Source organism: Bos grunniens, chromosome 1 (assembly GCF_055505025.1).
Source record: "Bos grunniens cultivar Pamir isolate PY7600 chromosome 1, Bosgru_T2T1.0, whole genome shotgun sequence".
NCBI lineage: Eukaryota > Metazoa > Chordata > Mammalia > Artiodactyla > Bovidae > Bos > Bos grunniens.
Window position 1 is genome coordinate 99,411,334 of NC_141165.1, and position 21,320 is coordinate 99,432,653.

A 21,320-nucleotide genomic window follows, 5' to 3' on the forward strand; every position below is an offset into this window, starting at 1 on the left:
TTCCTAGTTTCAAATTCTAGCTGTTGAATATATGAAGTTTTATTTATTCAGGCAATTTCTCAAAACATTTTCAAAATATGTGTAAAACTTAATTCATTAATCTATTATAGGAAAATTAGGGAATTCCCTGGGTCCAGTGGTTAGGACTCTGTGCTTCCACTGCAGAGGAACTAAGATCCCACAAGCCACATGGCACAGCCAAAAAGAAAAAAAAAAAAGGCAAATTAGCCCTCATTTGCTCTTTAGTAGGCCATTAACAGTTATCTGAGTTGGCCTACCTCTCCATGCTGGTTATCACAGGGGCTGCCAGAGGAGGAATGTGCCCAGTTGCTCCAATATATTTGATGACTGAATGAAGAATGATGAATAAAAGTAAAAGATTGACCTCTGCAACAATTAGTAAACAACTCAAGACAGCATATAATTAAACCCTAAATTGCATGGTTGAGGCAGAATTACAGGTGAGCCTGGTACAATGCCATTTATTCCCTATTCAAGTTGAGCTGGCTGGGACTGACTCGTCTCATCCAGCACTGCCAACTCAGGTGTTCCTACTGGCCATGTGTTCTTTAAGGAATCATTTTTCAGATGTCCTTGAGGCTGCCTGCAGACCAGGGTACTATAAGGGGAGGATGACATAAAAAAGCAAGATTGTGGGATCAGTCTGGATTTGGATCCAGTCTTCAGCTGAGTCTGGATACTCTAAATCCCGCTTTCTTCATCTGTGAAAATTCAAAATAACATATATGAAGTCTCTTAGTATATGACTCTTTGTGGGTCATCTGGTACAAGAATACTAGTTGTTTACAGCTAGCACGTCTTCTGATTGGTCAGTTCTAATGACTTGACCATTGTCTTACATATTTGTTTAATGTAATCCTTGGTGGGTGCTCTATAAGTGGTGGTTATATTGATAAAATTTTGAGTCAGAGGTAAAACTTCTGCTGCTGCTGCTGCTAAGTCGCTTCAGTAGTGTCCAACTCTTAGCGACCCCATGGACTGCAGCCCACCAGGCTCCTCTGTCCATGGGATTTTCCAGGCAAGAGTACTGGAGTGGGTTGCCATTGCCTTCTCCAAGAGGTAAAGCTAGGGCAGAGAAATGGAGTAATCCAGGGCCATTTCTATGATCCATGCTGCATGCTTGATTTTGCACACTCCTTAAATCTCAAACAAATGGAATCTGTCTATTGACCCAGAGTTTTAAGAGACTACATTTTTCCAAGATGTAAGATCCTCTGATAGAAGCACAGTCCCCAGTTAGTCCCACGTGAAACCCCTCTCTTAGTCAACTCTGTCTGTCCCTTCTTCCCCATCCCCTTCACATGTTAGGCTGAGAAATTTGGATCCTGGAGCTGCCCAGACTCCAGCTGTTTGATATTGTGAGGCTGATGGCAGCAGAGGGCAGGGGGCAACAGGCTCCAGATGAAAGCAAAAATTCAAACAGAACGAGACCTCAGAGATTTGATACCAAACTCAGTGGGTAACAGCCTCTGTTAAATTTGTTCAGTCAGCCATTTAAGAGGGAAGGAGTTTCTCACACATCCTGGAAGGGGTATTTAGTGATGAGATGCTTCCAAAGAAGGGAATCAGTATTTCAGGGACTAAGCAGAGCGGAATCAAATGTCAAAGCTGCCAGAGCAAGCTTAGAGACAGGTAGTGTGCTGGCTTGTTTTGCTCCCGGTGTATTATTTTCTTGCTCTTTCATGAGTTACTAGGGAGTTACTAGGAGTTTTGGTCACAGCAACAGAACACCCAGCTGTGCCCCACCTTAACTCCACCCTACCCTGCTTCTTTGGGTTTTGGGGAGTAGCCCTCAGGGCAGAGGCCATGACAAAGAAAGGGGAGTTGACAAGAAGACAGAGCTATTGCGCTGGTGGTGCTCTCCAACTCAGATTCAGAACCCAGTTTCATCTTCTTTGCCCTCTATTTGTTGGATTCTTCAACTGGAAAATGGAATCATTTGAGACTTGGTGGGCCATTTGAGAAGCATCTTGCCTGTGATAAGAAAGGACTAGGAAAATGAATTACACAACCCACTGATTTCCTCATTCTTTAAAAAAAAAAAAAACAGAAATCTTTTTCTTATTTATCCAGGGGAGGTGAAGATGGGATCAGTCACGTTGCCTTATTTAAAGCTTTTTAGCATCTCCAAGCTCCCTTGGTACAAGGGGGACAAGTGCTCCCTGCTCTGGTCCAGCCCACCTTTCCAGCCTGGCTCCGCAGTGGCCCATCTGCCTGTATCGTGTGCTCCAGCATCTCTTTGCCCTTCCTCAGAGTACCACACTTTCTCATGCTTCCCAGCCTGCCCAATTTCTGTCTTCTTTGCCTTAAACCTGTTCTTCTCTTCTATACTCACCCTCTTCCTCTTTAAGATTTCCCTCTAACATAACATCAGTTCAGTTCAGTCGCTCAGTCATGTCTGACTCTTTGTGACCCCATGGACTGCAGCACGCCAGGCCTCCCTGTCCATCACTAACTCCGGAGTTTACTCAAACTCATGTCCATTGAGTCGGTGATGCCATCCAACCATCTCATCCTCTGTAGTCCCCTTCTCTTCCTGCCTTCAATCTTTCCCAGCATCAGGGTCTTTTCAAATGAGTCAGTTCTTTGCATCAGGTGGCCAAAGTATCGGAGTTTCAGCTTCAGCATCAGTCCTTCCAATGAATATTCAGGACTGATTTCTAATATCACTTCCTCTAGAAAACTTGCCTGAACCTCTCCTCTCCAATTCCAGTTGTCCTGCATGGATCCCTCTTCTTACCTTTATTACAGCATCTATCATGAGCACTTCTCCGCTTGACTGGAATATCTTCAAGCACAAAGGCAATCCCTGTTTCATCTTTGTACTCCCAGAGCTTAGCCTGATACTTGGCACAAAGTGAAGGCCCAATATAGAAATACTTGAATGAAGAATTAATAAAATTAAGTATCTCCGTCATAGAAGTTGAAGCCTAATGGATCTATGTAATCTAGAATGTTGAAAGGATTCTAATAACTGGTACTTCACCTGAGGAGAAATCATAGTTATAAAACCAAAATCCAGGCTCTTAACTAAAGCACATAAAGACTGATTTGTCTTAAATATAAAATTGGATGGCTATTGTATAGTATTTTGCATTTAGATGTTAATGGTACATTTGAAATGATAGCACATGACTGACTTAGTTGCATGTTTTTTTTCTTTTTCTTTTGAGATAGTCACGTGTGTTGTAAGAAATACCAGAGAGATTTCCCCCTAACTACAGCATACTATCTAGGAGAAGACAATGGCACCCAACTCCAGTACTCTTGCCTGGAAAATCCCATGGGCGGAGGAGCCAGGTAGGCTGCAGTCCATGGGGTCGATAAGAGTTGGACACGACTGAGCAACTTCACTTTCACTTTTCACTTTCATGCACTGGAGAAGGAAATGGCAACCCACTCCAGTGTTCTTGCCTGGAGAATCCCAGGGACAGGGGAGCCTGGTGGGCTGCCGTCTATGGGGTCGCACAGAGTCGGACACGACTGACGTGACTTAGCAGCACAGCATACTATCTAGCCTAAATGGAGTACAATATCTTGAATCAAAGATATTTTAACAATACCTTAACATTTGATTCTGATACATCAGTCATTTACTTTCTTCAGATTTTGCCCGTTTTACTTGCACTCATTTGTGAGTAGCTGTTTGTTTTAAAAATGATTTGTAGGTTATTTCGTGTATGCAGCCCAGCCCCTAAAAGTCTGGCCACAGTCAGTAAGACTCAGGACCTTGCCCAGCTGGTCCCAAAAAGAAAGGGCTTGCATCTTTTCCAGAAAGTCTGTAGCAACAGGATTCATTCCTGACTCAGTCTCTGTTTACACCCTCTTTAACCCTTCTTTGGGCTTCCCTGGTGGGTCAGAGGTTAAAGCATCTGCCTGCAATGTGGGAGACCTGGGTTCAATCCCTGGGTCGGGGAGATCCCCTGGAGAAGGAAATGGTAACCCACTCCAGTATTCTTGCCTGAAAAATCCCACAGACAGAGGAGCCTGGTGGGCTACAGTCCATGGGGTCGCAAAGAGTTGGACATGACTGAGCTACTTCACTTTCACTTTCACTTAACCCTTCTTTGAATGTTGTGTTCCTCCTCTGACAGGTCAAGCAAGAACCCAGTTTCTGGAGGATGCTTAATGAGTTGGAACAATCCCACCATCCACATTTTCTGCCATTGGTCAACACACCCACAGGTAGGCTGTATTATTTGCAGAATTCAGTGGAAAATAAAAATGCAGGGAGGGTCCCAGTCAAGAATCAGGGTGTCAATTTCCCTTTCCCATACCCAGAGCAGAAAGGTGAACCCCCAAGGAGTCACAACCTCTATACAAGATACACTAGGGGATGGATTAGAGGCCCGAATCCAGTTGTCTGTTGAGAGTGCTATAGATCTACCAACCCAGGGTGGGGACAGCCACTGCCTTGCCCTTCTCTGAAATGCAGTGGGTACATGCTGTACTCCCACCCTCCCCATACTTGTGCTCTGGCCCCCACCAGGGGCAGAGGGCAACTGAGGAGCACTTATGTGGTGGGGAAGTCTGGCGGAAGCTAGGGTACTAGGGTTCAAAGGACTGAACAGCTGAGAACCTATCCCAGGAAGGCAGAGGGAGGCAGGACCCATGTGAGCTAAGACGCCAAGCCTCCTGTGTATGTTCCACTGTCCAGTCTAACTTCATTTACAAAATACTAAGTCAAAGACAGACTTTCAAGATGATGGCCACAGAGATTAAAACCAAGCAGGAGGCCCTTCTGAGTACCAGACTCTGTAACCACACTGGCCACATTCCCATGAAGCTGCCTGAACACACCAAACTCAAACCTTCCTGAAACTGTAACTTTCTACTCTCCCTTGAGACTGGAATCATCTCCTTTAATCTACAACGGGGTCTAAGAATAATGGCATGGAGCAGTGAAACTTTCTTATATTTGATTCTTCTCAGTAAAATGAGTAATGTTAGCAAAGAAAAAATCTGCTTCTTTCTCTCGCTCTTTTTTTTATATCTGTCTGATGCAAACCAATAACAAAAAAAGAAAAATTAGTCTTAAAACTGCCTTGGTGAGTAACCCCATGATCTATTTAACTGTTAGAAAAACTTGGGGATCATCTTTGGTGCCTTTTTTTCCCTTCACTCTTTTCATTCAATAGTCACCAACTTCTGTAGAGCCACCTCCAAAGTCTCCCCAGAATTTATTACCTGCATTCAGTCCCTTCTGCAAGTGCCCTAATCCAGACTTGCCTCATTTCTCATATTGAAGCAACCTCTTGATTAATCTCCCTACTTCCCATCTGCCTCCATTTGTCACATTCCTGATAGAGACATCTTTAGAAATAGCAAATTCAGTCATGCCATATCCATTCCTCTTCCTGACCTCACCACTTTTAGGATGAAATCAAACTCCTTAGCAAAGTACACAGCACCTTTCACACAGTCCCTAGCAAGTATCTCTTAAATATGCTCTCCTACCATTTCCCACTCCTGACCCTATTCCCTCCCTCACCATACAGAACTTCTTTAGAACACTCCAGATCATTCCTTTCTCTAGGTCTTTGGGTATGTGGTGCCCTGGCTTGGAACATCTTTTCTGTCATCTGCACCAGACTCCTACCTGTCCTGCAAAATTGAGCTCAGTTATTAGCTCCCCTGGCCCTCTGTGCCCATCTCGCCTTCCTGGCATGTGAGCGGTGCCTGTTAACCAAGGACCAATATCACTTGCTATTTACTCTTATCATAACGTCTACTGCACTGCTTTAATAATTATTTCAAACTGTCATGTTTCTCAACACAGGGGATGCCATTCACATTATGGTGTATTTTTAATTTTCCTTACCTGATGTGAAACTCTGCTAGTCAGGTCCGGGCCTTAATTATCTTTGAACAACTTCTGGAATATGGAAGGCAATGGGCAAAAGGAAGGAAGGAAAAGAAAAAGGAAGCCTTGCAACTGCCATTCTGTAATATTTCTTTCTGTCTCAACTCTGGTCCCCCATGACCTCCCTCCATCAGTTTGATATCTTAAGAGCCAATATAGATCGACAGCAGAGCCAAACTGATTGTGCAGACCTGGATTCCTTAGGTGATGGGAAATCATGATTTGACCAAATCTGAAGCAGGGGCTGCATGCAGACTCAGTTTCGTTCCTCAACTTGGGGCCTTCTGATGTGGAACACAGAGATGCTGAAACTTTTCTCCCTCAGGAATGACTGGTTCATAAAGTTATAAAACACTTTGAAAAACAAATGGAAATGCCTAAATATATACAGCCAGAAAACATTTCTGTTTTATGAACATAAAAAAAAACTTAAAAATGAATAACATGCAGTTGTCAAAACTCACAGAATTATACTTCATAAAAAAGGAAAAACAAACTACTGCATAACTCAAATGGTAAAGAATCTGCCTGTAATGCCAGAGACCCAGGTTCAATCCCTGGGTCAGGAAGATCCCCCTGGAGAAGGGCATGGCAACCCACCCCAGTATTCTTGCCTGGAGAATTCCAGGGACAGAGAAGCCTGGCAGGCTACAGTCCGTGGGGTTGCAAAGAGTTGGACATGACTGAGTTACTAACACACACACACTCATACTTCAAAAGAAAATTTACTATATAGAAATTTTAAAAAATGAACCAGGATGAAGGAGGAACCCCAAATGGAATATAAACTGTAACAACTGAACCTAACTATATTACAAATGAATAACAGAATCATAATATAGGGCTGGGGAAGAAAAGAATTAAGTACTTTGGAAATCAGTATTTTGGCTGGTTACTATAAAGCTAATGGCAAAAAGAACTGTATACAAATACTGTATTCTAGTTAGTAAATCTACTACTTGTGTATATATGAGGGTTGAACATATACTTAAATACACTGTAGATAATCAAAGTCAGGCTTTTCACTGTCAGAGTAATAAGTTACAAATAAGGAAAGAAGGAAGGCTAGAATGAAATCTGTGGTTTTAGATGAGAGTCAGAGGTATCAGTGTGTCATGGCTGTGTGTGTGTGTGTGTGTTTAGAGAGAAATGCAGAAGTATAGGTGTATTTAAGTACCTAGTATGCTCCTAGTATTCTTATGTAGATTTCCTAGCTCTATCTGCTGAGAGGCCTAGAAGCAGTGACATCCCAATAGCAGCGAACATACCCACCACAGAAGTCCTGGTTTTTACATCCTATTCTCCAGTCTGAGGAATTAGGGATTCTTAAAAAAAGTGTTTGATTCCAGGGCTGCTGCTGCTGCTGCTCCTAAGTTACTTCAGTCGTGTCCAACTCTGTGCGACCCCATAGAAGGAAGCCCACCAGGCTCTCCCGTCCCTGGGATTCTCCAGGCAAGAACACTGGAGTGGGTTGCCATTTCCTTCTCCAATGCATGAAAGTGAAAAGTGAAAGTGAAGTCGCTCAGTCGGGTCCGACTCTTAGCGACCCCATGGACTGCAGCCTTCCAGGGTCCTCCGTCCATGGGATTTTCCAGGCAAGAGTACTGGAGTGGGGTGCCACTGCCTTCTCCGGATTCCAGGGCTGGGGTGAGATAAATATAAGTTGAGGCAGGAGCATCTAATGCTGCTAGAGAAACAAAGAAGTACTCAAAAAAGGACAATGGCACCCCACTCCAGTACTCTTGCCTGGAAAATCCCATGGACGGAGGACCCTGGTGGGCCACAGTCCATGGGGTCGCTAAGAGTCGGACACGACTGAAGCGACTTAGCAGCAGCAGCAGCAGAGTTGAAAGGGCAAAGTAGCCAACATGCAACCAAAGCTGGAATAATTTTATCCACAAAACAAATATGGATTGTATTAGATTATAACTCATAGAACAAAATAAATATCCATGAAGCCAGGTTGATATAAATAAATAGCTGAATGAATGAATGAGGTAGAAGGGGGAGCTTTTCCTTAGAGAAGAATTCCAAATAATAAATGTAGAAGTAGTTAGGGAAATAGAAAATATTTATTAGAACACCACAGCAATAATTTTTCAGGCAAGACTGAGTGATGGATGGTAAAATTAGCAGACAAAATTTGAAGAAAAACAAGGTATTTGCATAGTCTCAAACTATCGGTCCTAATATTAGTCACAATGATTAAAACCTGCCTTTACTGTGAAGAAACCCAGGAGATACCACCAAGTGATTAATGCCACCCCAGCATGGTATACTGAGGAGGACATATCACATCTGTGGCATTCTTGTCCCCAGATGGAAAACATCAGACAAATAAAAGTTGAGGGACAGTTGATAAAATAACTGACCAGTTCTCCTCAAAATCATCAGGGTCAAGAAAAGACTAAGAAATTGCTGCAGATTAAGAAGACCAAGGATACGTAAAAACTGCATTCAATGTGGGATCCTGCACTGACTCCAGAGCAGAAAAAGGACATTAGAAGAAACACTGATGAAATCGAAAACAGTCCATGGTTTAGTTAATAGTACTGTAATGATGTTTCTTAGTTTTGATTACTGAACTTGGTTGCTAAGGATGATAGCAATAGAGAAATCGAGTGGAGGACATAAAGGAACTCACTGTACTGTTTTTGCAACTTTTATAAAGTTACTTGAATAAAAAGTTGAAAAAATGAAGGGGGTCCATGCAGGTAAAAAGGAAGAGGTGGATGAAAGAGAAAAGTAGGTACAGCATGTCTGAAGTTCTCTGGCAGTAAATGCACTGTAGGAATGGAAGTAAGTTCAGAATGGCTCAATAGAGCGGGGAGGTGGGGATTTTCTTCTTTTACATGATAATGGAAAAATCACAGTTTCTCATTTTAAGTCACTCATTTAAAAACTGGAGGACCATTCAAGTGGCCATGGGCTAGTCCTGGCCTTCACAAATGTTCAGGCCTACTCTGGAGCTACAGACAGCACCTCCAGGACTTGCTCTAGATGTTTCAAAAGAGTACGTGAGTGCTTAGCCAGGGGCCAGATTGGGGCTCACCTGGAGAGCCTGGGGACTTGTATCTCACAGACCGCTCAGACATATTAAGTAGGGAAGTCAAATCTTAGGGTTACTTAAGACAGCATGGAAAGAACACAAGGGGACTAAGGCTTTTGGTCCAAATGTTAAAGGACATCTATTATCACAGTGAAGCTGTCCATGCCACTAGGACTGCATGGGTCGTCATGGGGCCACATCTTCCCCTAAGCTGAGCTCAAGTGGGTCTTGCCACATTTGTCTCTGGGAGGATGACCAACTCCCTTTTCTGCCTGTCATATAATTTCTTAGATGTGTCATGACATCTTAACAGATTTGGGAGGCATTCTCCCCATAAGCTGACCTGGGATATCTCTTGTCTACTAGAGTTAACTTTATAGTTTCATTCTCATGAAGTGAAAGTGTTGGTTGTCCAGTCGTGTCTGACTCCTTGCGACCCTAGGGAACCTGCCAGGCTCCTCTGTCCATGGGATTTTCCAGGCAAGAATACTGGAGTGGGTCGCCATTCCCTTCTCCAGGGGATCCTCCAGACCCATGGATTGAACCTGGGTCTTCTACTTTGCAGGCACATCCTCTACCATCTGAGCCACCAGGAAAGCCCTAGTTCATTTTCATAGGCAACCTTATTTCCAGTTTAGTTAACCATCAACTTAGACATGGTTTCCATGACACACTTCTTTCTCTCTCAAAAATATTTGAAACGAACAAAATATTGAGGCAGCTGGCTCTGAAGCTGAGCTACAGCAGTGTCAAGGTGTGAGGGGGTAACTGACATGTCTGCATTCTCACTATTCGCTGGGGTTCCTGCAGCAACTGTGAAGTCATGGATCTTGGGATCAGAAGACCTGAGATTGGCTTCTGTTGCCACAATTTCCAATTGTATGGGTTTAAACAAATCACCAAGCCTTATGTTTCATTTTCTTATCTGTAAAATGAGGACAATGATAATACCTATCTCACAAGATTAAGAATCAATAGAGATATTATATGTGAAAATACTGTTCAAAGAATAATGTGGTTTAGTTCCTAAGTCATGTCTGACTCTTGTGACCCCATGAACTGTAGCCCTCCAGACTTCTCTGTCTGTGGGATTTTTCAGGCAAGAACACTGGAGTGGGTTGCCATTTCTTTCTCCGAGGGATCTTCCCAACTCAGGGATTGAACGTGGGTCTCCTCATTGCAGGCAGATTCTTTATCAACTGAAAACGCTTAACAGATGTCAATTTTAATTTCACTGTTCTAACACAGAAAAACATATGGCATTTAAAAAATGTTAAATAAAACCCCATAGGCACAAATAGAAGCCAATAATTTCAGTAAAGCCATCCCTTTTGTTTTTAAACCTAAAACATAATTTTCTACACTCAGCCATGTAGTCAGATGTGAGACGCCGAATTCTTTTCTATGGCATCCTTAGCAGTGAGAGCCCAGCCTGGTCGCCAGGACCATAAAAACAGAAGGCTGTTGATCATTAGCCTGCGTAAAACACAGCACTTGGGCATCTCACTTGGAACTCGCTTTTTAACTTGTTTCAAGAGGTGGCGCTTAGAACTGAAAAGAGCATTGTATGTCTGAATGAGTGCACCAAAACACCAGGCCAGACTGGGGTGTGGGCACCCACTTATGTGTGCAACTGCCTTTTTACCTAATTAATCCTCTCCTTGCAAGCCTGAACGTGGCCTGTGAACTTCACATTCCACTGGTAACTGGAACTCTGGGTCCTACAAAACCTGGAGGCTTTAATGGAACGTTATTTGTTCAGGGTCCTTGAAGCAATGATATCTAATGGAGCAGAAGCAAAGAGAAAATGGCCTGAGTGTTAGTGAGAACAGTTGATTTCCATCACGGATCTGGCCCTGTCACTGCCCTGCTTAGAAGCCTTGGATGGCTCCCCTCCTGGACAGAGTCCAAACTCTTCTCAACCAACCCGGACACATCTCTCCACACACTCAGGCCACACCCACTGCCCCTACCTCCCACACATCCCAGGGCCTGCACTTCTCCAAGTGTGGTTTGCAAGGCTACCTGTAAGAAAATAAACCAGCTGTGTTTGCACAAAATGCAGGTATCACTGCTGGCCCTCAGGGCTACTGAATCCACGTTTCTGAGTGTAGAGACATCAGAATTTTGCACATCAAAAGTAGCTCCTCTAGCCATTCTCAGAAACACAAAAGTTTGGGGGCTGCCCATCTGGCCACACTCAGCAAGCTCTCTGTTCCTTGAAGTCGGCATGCATATTATTTCTCAGTTCCTCTGCCTCATTCTTCTTTTCCTCTCCACAAACTTACTAAGGGAAGCGCCCTTTCTTGAGTTCCTTCTGTAAGCCAAATGCAGTCCATACATTGAGGCTTCGAGGCTCAGTACAGATTCCTGGATTCTCTGCTGCCTTTCCTCATTCCCTCTCAAACAAAACTGAACACTTACTAAGCTTCATGTCCCCAGTGCAGAGAGAGAATAGAAATGGATTTAATTTAGTCTCTGTCCTCAAGACGCTCAACCAGAGTGACAGAGATCTCCTGTGTCTGTGCCTCTAGTCTCTCAGTTGAGAGAGACTCTCAGAACCAGGGCACTGGAAAAGATGGGGTGTCAGCCAGCCGGGGCCGGGGTGGCGGGTGGCTCTATGGGCAGTAAGATGAGCAGGCACCTTTGTACCCAGAATTCATCACATGCCAAGCCAGCAGTCCTTTTCTTTTAAAAGTATCTTTCACTGAGGGAATGACAAAGTGCTCTACTAGCAGGTTTGATTTGGGTACAGGTTTTAACAGAGGGTAAAACTGAGGCTCTGGGGTATTGAATCTCCTTCTGTAGGTTTTTGAGTAAGACACGGCAGAACTGAGTCCATGAGAACTTCTCTGAGCATATGCTGGCACGGGGCCCACACGTCAACGGCCCTTTCCTAATGTGCTCCGAGTGAGAGAGTGAATCGGTGAACAATCCATCTGCTTTATAATTTTCTAAAAAAAATAAACCACCTCTGACAGAACTAGCCTAGAGCTGGAGTCTCTGCTCCAATACTGAATTTCCCTCACATTCTGAGACTTTGGGCCTACTCCTCTTCCTCTGTATTTTTCGTCCCTTGTTCTCTTTTCAGATTTTTAGCTTTAATTTGTCCAAACTGTCTTTTCCCCTTAATTTTGCAAATTAGTTTCTTTTTCTTCCTAGGTTTTTTACTTGGTACTTCTAAGTTTCTTTTTCTTCTCTCACCTTATACCCCTCCTTTTCCCACCCCCTTCCCCCCTCCCTCCCCGCTGTCCCCTCCCTCCCTGTGGCCCACATCCTGAGTCTGAATGCAGGCAGGATTAATCCAGCAGAGAACACGATGTCTGAGAGCCATGACAGATGCACTAAAGCGTGCAGCGGTGATAAAAGGCAGCTCTGATGGGCTCTGTCAGGAATCCCTCAGAAACACTGAGGGGAAACATTTGCTAACCCCTTTCCTGGCTCCAGGCCCCGGGGCCCCACAGCAGGATCATACCTAGAAAAGCCAAGGGAGAAAAGTAGAGAAACTAGAAAGTCTCCTTCCCCTCCTGTCACCCCACACAAGAGATTTTCCCCCACAGTCCCAATTCTCTGACTCTTCACCTGAAAAGCCCCCTAGGTTAAAACTGTGAGTGGCCACAACCTTTGATTTAAGTCCTGGGTTGTTGAAGGAATGCTGTAAGGCATCTTAGAAGAGAAGCCTGCATAACCTACTGCTGGCTTATAAAGAGCAAGATGAGTGGTAGGAAAAAAGGTCCCTATAAAGGGTCTGATCCAACTTCCAGGGTATGTGTACAAATGCACACGTATGTATGTATGAACGTATAAACACACTAGTGCATTCTGCTTCTACTTCCCCTCCAAGTACACTCAATTAGAAAGGATTTGCCCAGCTCAGAGAGTGTGTGGGTGTGTGGGACAAGAAATAGAACATGATTCATTACCTACTGAATTGGTTTACTAAACAATACAAACTTTTACCCAGATTGACTTAATTAACCAAACAAATAATGATTGATACACTCTGTGTAGAAGAAATAGAAAGATCAAAATACTTCCCAGTACTTATTTATGTTTCCAATTTTGTTTTGTCCCCTTGGACTTACTTGATTCCCTAGACCCACTGCCATCCTAAACGCTTCTACATTCGTCACTACTAGTCTGTTGGGACACTGAGCACCTTCCTTTCACAGGGCTGCAGCCTGGTTATTTAAACACTGTCCCACTGGTACTGTCTGTCTCTGGTTCTCCCTTCCTCCCCTTGATTTCTGACCCCTCCAGCTCCAATATCCAGATAGGCAGGGGCCTAGCCAGGCTAATGGTTGACTGTTGGGGTCTTCTGAGGCAATAAAAACTGGGTTTCTATAAAACTCGGTTCAAATGCTCACCACTTCTGGAGAGCCTGAATTTTAGTCCTTTCCCATTATTACTTTAGGAAAAAAATAGATTTACCTGGTTGGTACTAAGGTGATAAGTTGCAGGGCTTTAAAGTTTCACTAGGGAAAAGCAAGGTAGTTTCATGGTTCATAGCCTTCTCCTGGAGAAGGGACTTGCATAACTCAACGAAGCTATGAGCCATGCCATGCAGGGCCACCTAGATGGGATGGATGGGTCATAGAGAACAGTTTTGATAAAACTCAGTCTACTGGAGGAGCAAATGGCAAACTGCTCCAGTAATCTTGCCTAGAGAACCCCATGGACAGTATGAAAAGGCAAAAATGACATCTCCTGATACTTAAGCCACCAGATACAAAGAGCCGACTCGTTGGAAGAGACCCTGATGCTGGGAAAGATTGAAAACACAAAGAGAAAGGGCTGGCAGAGCATGAGATGGTTAGATATTATCACTGACTCAATGGACATGAATTTGAGCAAACTCCAAGAAATAGTGGGGGACAGAGAAGCCTGGTGTGCCGTAGTCCATAGGGTCGCAAAGAGTGAGACACGATTTAGCCACTGAACAACAACAACAAAACATCCAATCATTCACCAAATAATATTCAAATACTATCACATGCCAAGCTCTACACGCAGTGGCAGAGGTCTGCATGGCAACCTTAGAAAGGGCTACTTCTTTGAAACACAGAAAAGCAAATTTAGTTGTTTTGTTTAAACAAATAGTCTCTGAATTTTTATTATGTGCCAGCCATTCTGCTTGGTCATGGAGACATGGAGAAACAGGCCTCTGTCCTTGGAAGCTCAGCCTAGTGGGCTGGGTGATCTCAGAATTGGAGGACTGGGGGAGTCGGGGAGAGGCAGGAAGCGGGAGTAAACAAATCAATTAAGTCTTCCAGAAGGAGGTAGCACATTAGCTGTGGTGTGAATAAAGGAAAAAAAGGATAAGACTTTGAGCTAGGAAGCAGGGACATTCTCAGAGGAAGAAGAGATCTGATAAATGACAGAGATAAAATTGCTCAAAGGACAGATTATTGACAGGCAAAGTTAGGGGTTTTTTTTAATAGTCATTACAGAGCATTAAGGGTTTTGAACAGGAAATTGACATGCTTTGAGTTATGGCTTTTGGAAGAAGGTAGAGATACAAGCTAGAGTACTAGAGGATTAATCAGGTAATTGTAATAATATGGTGAGATGAAGTGAGAGTCAAAACTGGATAGTGGGAGAGGGAACTGAGAGAACAGGTGAGATGGTCAACAGGCACATGAAAAGGTGCTCAACATTGCTAATTATCAGAGAAATGCAAGTTAAAACTACAATGAGGTATCAATTCACACCATCAGAATAGCCATCATTAAAAAGTCTACAAACAATAAATGCTAGAGTGGGTGTGGAGATTTAACCCTAGTTATTAGCTTATCATCTGAGAGAGGGACTTCTGCAGCACCTTCCAGCCCAGGAGAAATGTTACCTCTGACTAACCAGGAGCGAGCCAATTTTGCAAATTCTGGAAGTTTTAGGAAGTGATGCTTTCAGAATCAGGGGCTCCTGTCCTCTTGATTCCACACTGATTCAGGGTCCTAGTATTTTCCAACGAGGCCCCTGATTTTAACATAGCAGTCCTGCTTTGCTGAGCACTGAAATATCTCTGTAGCTCTGCAGCTTTATCTATGAGACCTATCTTTTGCACATTCTACTCTTGGCTGCATCTTTGTAAGCTATGAAAGAAGCCTTTGGGCTCACACATTCAGTCTTAGCTGTTTACTAATGGCCTGGTTTCTTATTAGCCCTCTGCAGGGAGTCAATACAACTTACCAGTAATCAGACTCCACTCTGTGGATACTGATTCCCTCATGGTTTTTCAAAGTCTTGACTCATTGGACCTGCCAGCATTGCCCTCCATGGAGACATTTTTATCTCTTGTGAAACCCTCACCACCACTGTGTGACCATCTGTGCCACACATATCACTGACGATGGTGTCCTCTTGACCCACTGCTGGTTGAAAGAGTCAGCCTCAGAACCCTACTTGTTGCCCCCATCCTCAGACCACTCCTGGCACTGTGTTAGTTTAGGTCCATTTCCGTGTTTTACAGATAATGACACTGAGGCTTAGGATTGTCTTAGGTTAAGGATTTTGCTAAAGACCATGCAGCATAGGATTTGAACCTAGGTCTCGGTCTGTGCTCTTTCCATAGGTAAATAGGGAAGAGGTAACTGATGGCTGAAGGGCACATGGGGGTGAGCCATCTCCTGATCCTTGCCCCATAAGCCAGCCTAAACAATGCCTGGGCCCAATAGAGTTCCCAAGGAGCTGAAGCGGACCGCGTTAGTCATTGTTTAGCTATATCATACTTATTTAGCCTTTTAAAAATTTTCTGAGAAATCATTTCTTTCTATTTCCTTAATCACTCTTGAATATCTTATAATAAAATACACAGAGGAAGATACTTGTGGCTGAGAGCGGAGGCCTGTCTAGGGCAGGGTTGGAGGCAGGATAAGGTCTGAAGCCTGTTTTGTGCAGAGGTGGATGAAGCATGTACTACTAGCTCTGTGCAGACACCCTGCCCAGGGACCAGCCCTCAGGGCAGCCAGGGACTCCCTCTGTTTATCCCGACAGCCTGAAAAAGACTCTTTGCTGACTGGCGTAATCTTTCTTGATAAACATATTAATTTTCTGTCTCAGCTCAGTGGAGACGATCCCTGGATCAGTGATACAAGTTCTAATAATATTTTTCTTTTCTATGGTGACTTCTGAGTTGGCTTAGATGGTAGAGGAGAAAGTCAGAGGTGACCAGTGTTCATAAAACAGCAGTCTTTGCTCTCGAAATGAATGAGATCACAATGTGCTCTTCTGCTGCCCCTGATGGACACAACTGAAGCGACTTAGCAGCAGCAGCAGCTGCCCCTGATGGGCAGGTGACGACTGCCAAGTGGACCAGGCTGATACAAAGGGAGAGTGAGGAGCAGAGGAACAAGAGTCTCTGGTCAGTGAGTGTCCTGGGCAAGCTGTTGGGTGCTTGACCAAGAATATCCCTGTTTAGCTCAGTTTACTACTGATCACTGGTGACTCCAGCACCTCTGAGTCAGGAGTATTATACATAATAGTATCCACCTCACTGGAAGTAAATAATAAAAAGCAGATTAAGTACTTAGCAAGTGCCTGACAAGCACACATTGCATATTAGCAATTACTACAAAGAAACCTATTAAGTGCACCTATTTTATTCTCAGAGAATGGATTTATATTGGCAGGACTTTTGAAGCAGAAGAGTTTTGAATCCATATGCAGTTAGATCCATCAACCTTTTCCTTTCTTGTTTCTCCTCCCCTATTGGTATATTCCTATATATTCTTAGAGTTCTTCTATAGTTTACTTTTTAAAAAAATATTTACCCCTTAATCCATCAGGAATGTACGTGGTATGAAGTAAGGAGATAATCTAATCTTTTTCCAAATAAACAATTTCCCCAAAGCCATGTATTGATTTGACATAATTTTCCTCTTGTGTTGATTCTTTCATGTATTTGGGTTTATATATTATGAAGCAACTTCTATACTAACATTTCTCAATAATGTTAATTGTGTCCTACACTAAGAATTTCTATTTAATTAGCTTACATTTAAAATCCTGCTCAAATTACTACTGCCTTTTGAATGGACTTCATATACTGCTGGAATTTAAAATTGTAAAAGAGTAACATAGACCAACTTTGTAGAGAGAGCAATTTGGTTTAAAAATGTTTATTCACCAAAGTTGTCCCACTCCTGGTAATTTTCCTGACAAAAATAAATCCAGACATTTATGTATTTGTATATAAAGTTGTGCTCTCATTTGTAGAAGCAAAAAGTTGGAAACTATTTTTTGAAAGGTATAGTGATGCAAATTATATTACAATTATAGAATGGATTATTACAAGTCATTAAAACGGTATTTTTGAAAAAAGTAATACATAGGAAATGCATTTTAGATGAAAATACAGTATGCAAAATTTTATATGTACTATTATCTCATTGTGTTTTTTAAAAATTAGCTGTAGTCACAATGGTCTTCTTTCATTTCCTTGAACAAACTTTTTCGGTCTCAGAGACTTTGCATATTCTGGTTCCTCTCCCTGGAAAAATTTTCTACCTGGTCTTTATAAGACTAGCTTTTTTCATTCTTTGTTGTTATTTTAGTTACTAAGTTGTGTCCAATCCTTTTAGGACCCCATGGACTGTAGCCTGCCTAGCTCATCTGTCCATGAGATTTGCCAGGCAAGAATACTGGGAGTGGGTTGCCATCTCCTTCTCCAGGGGATTTTCCCTACCCAGGGATCAAACCCATGTCTCCTGCATTGATTGGCAGGCAGATGCTTTACTACTGAGCCACCAGGGAAGATGGTGGCTCTTTAGGCTCTTTCAGTCTTCAGGTCTTTGCTTAAATGTATCATTTTAGAGCTTTCCCTAACTACTCTGTTAAAGGAGATCTATCTCCCCTCACCCATTAGTCTTCATGTTTAAGTATGTATTGGGCTTCCCTGGTGGCTCAGATGTAAAGCGTCTGCCTACAATGCAGGAGACCTGGGTTCAATCCCTGGGTCGGGAAGATTCCCTGGAGAAGGAAATGGCAACCTACTCCACTATTCTTGCCTGGAAAATCCCATGGACTGAGGATTCTGGTAGGCTACAGTCCATGGTGTCCCAAAGAGTTGGACATGACTGAGTGACTTCACTTTCACATTAAGTATGTAATTATCTATTCCACATGGGTGAATTCTGCCTACCCATTTGGAAGGTTACTTCCAGATATCTAAGACCACATTTTTTTCTATTTTCTTTCAGAGCACTCATTCCTGCGATCTGATTGTATTGAATATGCACTGAATACTGCCCAACCCACTTTGCCATTCCCTAAAATTTTAAATCACCTGATACATCCTTTAAATTGTCAATACATAAAAACATCAAAAAAGCATGGACCCTTATTTTACATCACTCACAAAAATTACCTGGAAATGGCTTAGGGACTTAAAAGTAAGACTGGAAACCATGAACTCCTAGAAGAGAGCATAGGGAAAAGCTTAGCAATGATTTTTTTTTTTTTTTTTTGGATATGACACCAAAAGCACAAACAACAAAAGCAAAAATAAACATGTGGAACTACATCAACCTAAAATGCTTCTGCACAGGAAATAAAACTATCAATAGAATGAAAAGGCAATCTATAGAATGGGGGAAAATATTTGCGAATTATATGTCTGATGAGGGGTTAATATCCAAAATACATAAGGAATGCATGCAACACAATAGCAACAACAATAATAATAATAACCTGATTTAAAAATGGGCAAAAGACCTGAACATTTTTCCAAAAATGATATACAAATGGCCAACAGGTACATGAAAATGTACTCAACATCACTAATACCAGGAAAATACAAATCAAAACCATGATGAGCTATACCTGCTAGAATGGCTGTTATCAAAAAGAGTTAACAAATGCTGGAGAAAAGGGAACATCTGTGCACTGTTGGTGGGAATGTAAATTGGCATGGCCATTACGGAAAACAGTATGGAGGTTCCTCAAAAAATTAAAACTGGGGCTACCATATGATGCAGAAAATCCAATTCTGAGTATATACCCAAAGGAAATGAAATTACTGATATTATCTTAAAGATATATCTGCACCCCAATGTTCACAGCAGCATTATTTATAATAGCCAAGACATGGAAATAACCCAAGCATCCAATTATAGAAAATGAATAAAGCGTGAACTATATATATATTTCAGCCATAAAAAAGAAGGAAGTCCTGCCATTTGAGACAACATAGATGAACCTTGAGGCATTATGCTAAAATAAGTCAGAAAAATACATATACTGTGTGATCTCATTTATATGTACAAATCTTAAAAAACTAAACTCAGACAAACAGTAGTTTGGTGGTTGTGGTGCATGGCGGGGGGAGCAGTATGATGGTCAAAGGGTACAAACTTGCGGTTATAAAGTGAATAAGTTCTGGGGATCTAATGTATACAGCAGCATGGTAACTGTGGTTAACTATACTATATTGTGTATTTGAAAGTTGCTAAGAAAGCAGATCTTAAAAGTTCTTGCCACACACAAAAAGTATAACTATGTGTGTTGATAAATGTGTTACCTAACCTTATTGTGGTAATCATGTCACAATATATATAAATATCAAACTGTTACATTGTACACCTTAAACTTACCCATTGCTATATGTCAGTTGCATCTCAGTGAAGTTGGGAAAAAAATAAGCGTCTCATTCTTTTACCAGGACAACCTGTGCAGAGGAGTAAGTTGCTGATGATCAAACTTAAGGCTGTTTTAACACATGAAACAGTGATGAAATCCTAGAGGGTGTATTTCAACAGCCATGGTCCCCTCTACCACTTGCATTCCTTTAAGTTCATGTGAGAAAGAGGATGAGAGTCTGGTGAGAGTGCAGTCAGTCTGGGAGAGTCAAATGCAGTTTTTTCTTCTAGGTAGATGGGGCCCTGGATAATTGGACCCAGGTGCCTGGAAGAGAGGCCACAAAGCTTTCAAGGTGTAATCAAGCCTACTTAAGATTATAAACAGCACGTGTCCTTTGCTTGTCAGAGCGCTCTCAGCCTCACCTCTGACAGGACTCTCCAGTTCTTTCCCTTCAAACAAAAGTCCTCGCCTCCTCCTGCTGTTTCCACAACCCAGTTCCCATGACTTTTGTTCTTCCCACTGCTGAAGGGATTCTGCTTCAATCCCTTTTCCCAATCCCAGAATCAATCAGATGCATCTCCAATGTCAAGGATTCCTGGCAGGAGCCCCAAATGGGCAAGAGTGGAGTCCAGGTCCTCTGCACAGATGGAGTTGGCCCTTGGCGGCCCTGCACAACACAAGATCACGGCAGGGCCACGATCTTGGCTAACTCCACAGTGGCTGTCAAGCTCGCAGTACAATGCCTGGCATACTGGAGTTCAAAAAACCACACCAAGGACTCATCACAGCTGACACCTGACACTCACAGGTTAAGAACAGGCAATTTTGATGAATCTGCCCAAACTTCAGCACCCATGAAATTCAAGTCTTTCATTTTCTGGAAGCTCAAATTTGAATTTCCTCTTTGTGAGGCTAATCCGTGGGAAATAGTGATTGAGCTGAGTCCACTGTTCAATTTCAAAGCAACTTGGTGTATTTGGACAGGGATATAAACTCTCCTCAGGGGACAGAAGGAACTCCTAACATTCTCACTTATACCCTGCTGTAATTTCTGGAGGAAATTATATGCTATGCAGTGGTCCCCAAACTTTTGACCCCAGGGACCAGTTTCGTGGAAGACAACTTTTCCACAGATCAGGCGGAGGGGGATGGTTTTGGGATGATTCAAGTACATTCTATTTATTGTGCTCTGTCCATGGAATTCTCCAGGCAAGAGTACTAGAGTAGGTAGCCATTCCCTTCTCCAGCGGATCTTCCCGACGCAGGGATCAAACCTGGATCTCCTGCACTGCAGACAGATTCTTTACCATGTGAGCATCAGGAAAGCCCTGACTAACTTTTATTTCCATTATTATTACATCAGCTCCACCTCAGATCATCAAGTGTTAGATCCCGGAAGTTGGGGATCCCTGCTATAGAGGTAGGTAAAAACGTGGAGCTCCACAAGGAGATCCTCTTGATTTTCATGGATCTGTTATGGGCCTTGGGGCTTCCCTAGTGGCTCAGATGGTAAAGAATCTGCTCACAATGTGGGATATCCAGGTTCGATCCCTGGGCCAGGAATATCCTCTGTAGGAGGAAATGACAACCCACTCCAGTATTCTTGCCTAGGAAATTCCACGGACAGAGGAGCCTGGCGGCCTACAATCCATGGGGTCTCAAAGAATCGGACATGACTGAGTGACTATCACACACACATTATGGACCTTATTTCTAACTCTTCCCCTAGCTTCTGAAACAGATAAACTCCGTGTCCTCTTGCAGTCAAGATTCATTTAGTGTTTTCAGGCTGTCAGAAGGTCAGTAAGAGGA

The 21,320-nt window shown here is 42.8% G+C and overlaps 2 long non-coding RNA genes across 4 annotated transcripts; one reads left to right on the forward strand and one right to left on the reverse strand.

Annotated features, from left to right (window-relative positions):
• Window positions 1–626: 626 nt before the first annotated feature.
• Window positions 627–19,748, reverse strand: LOC147379993 (uncharacterized). Of its 3 annotated transcripts, none has more exons than XR_015165629.1 (3): window positions 19,523–19,691; window positions 18,298–18,345; window positions 627–722 (listed from the first exon to the last, which is right to left on the reverse strand). It is a non-coding gene; the product is annotated as an uncharacterized LOC147379993 (long non-coding RNA). The 3 variants fall into 3 exon arrangements; XR_015165635.1 differs by lacking the exon at window positions 627–722 and adding an exon at window positions 6,106–6,238; XR_015165634.1 differs by lacking the exon at window positions 627–722 and adding an exon at window positions 14,026–14,224 and having other exon boundaries at window positions 19,523–19,748.
• LOC147379994 (uncharacterized) lies at window positions 3,189–8,569 on the forward strand. The gene is made up of 3 exons (XR_015165636.1): window positions 3,189–3,321; window positions 4,116–4,206; window positions 8,279–8,569. It is a non-coding gene; the product is annotated as an uncharacterized LOC147379994 (long non-coding RNA).
• Window positions 19,749–21,320: the final 1,572 nt, after the last annotated feature.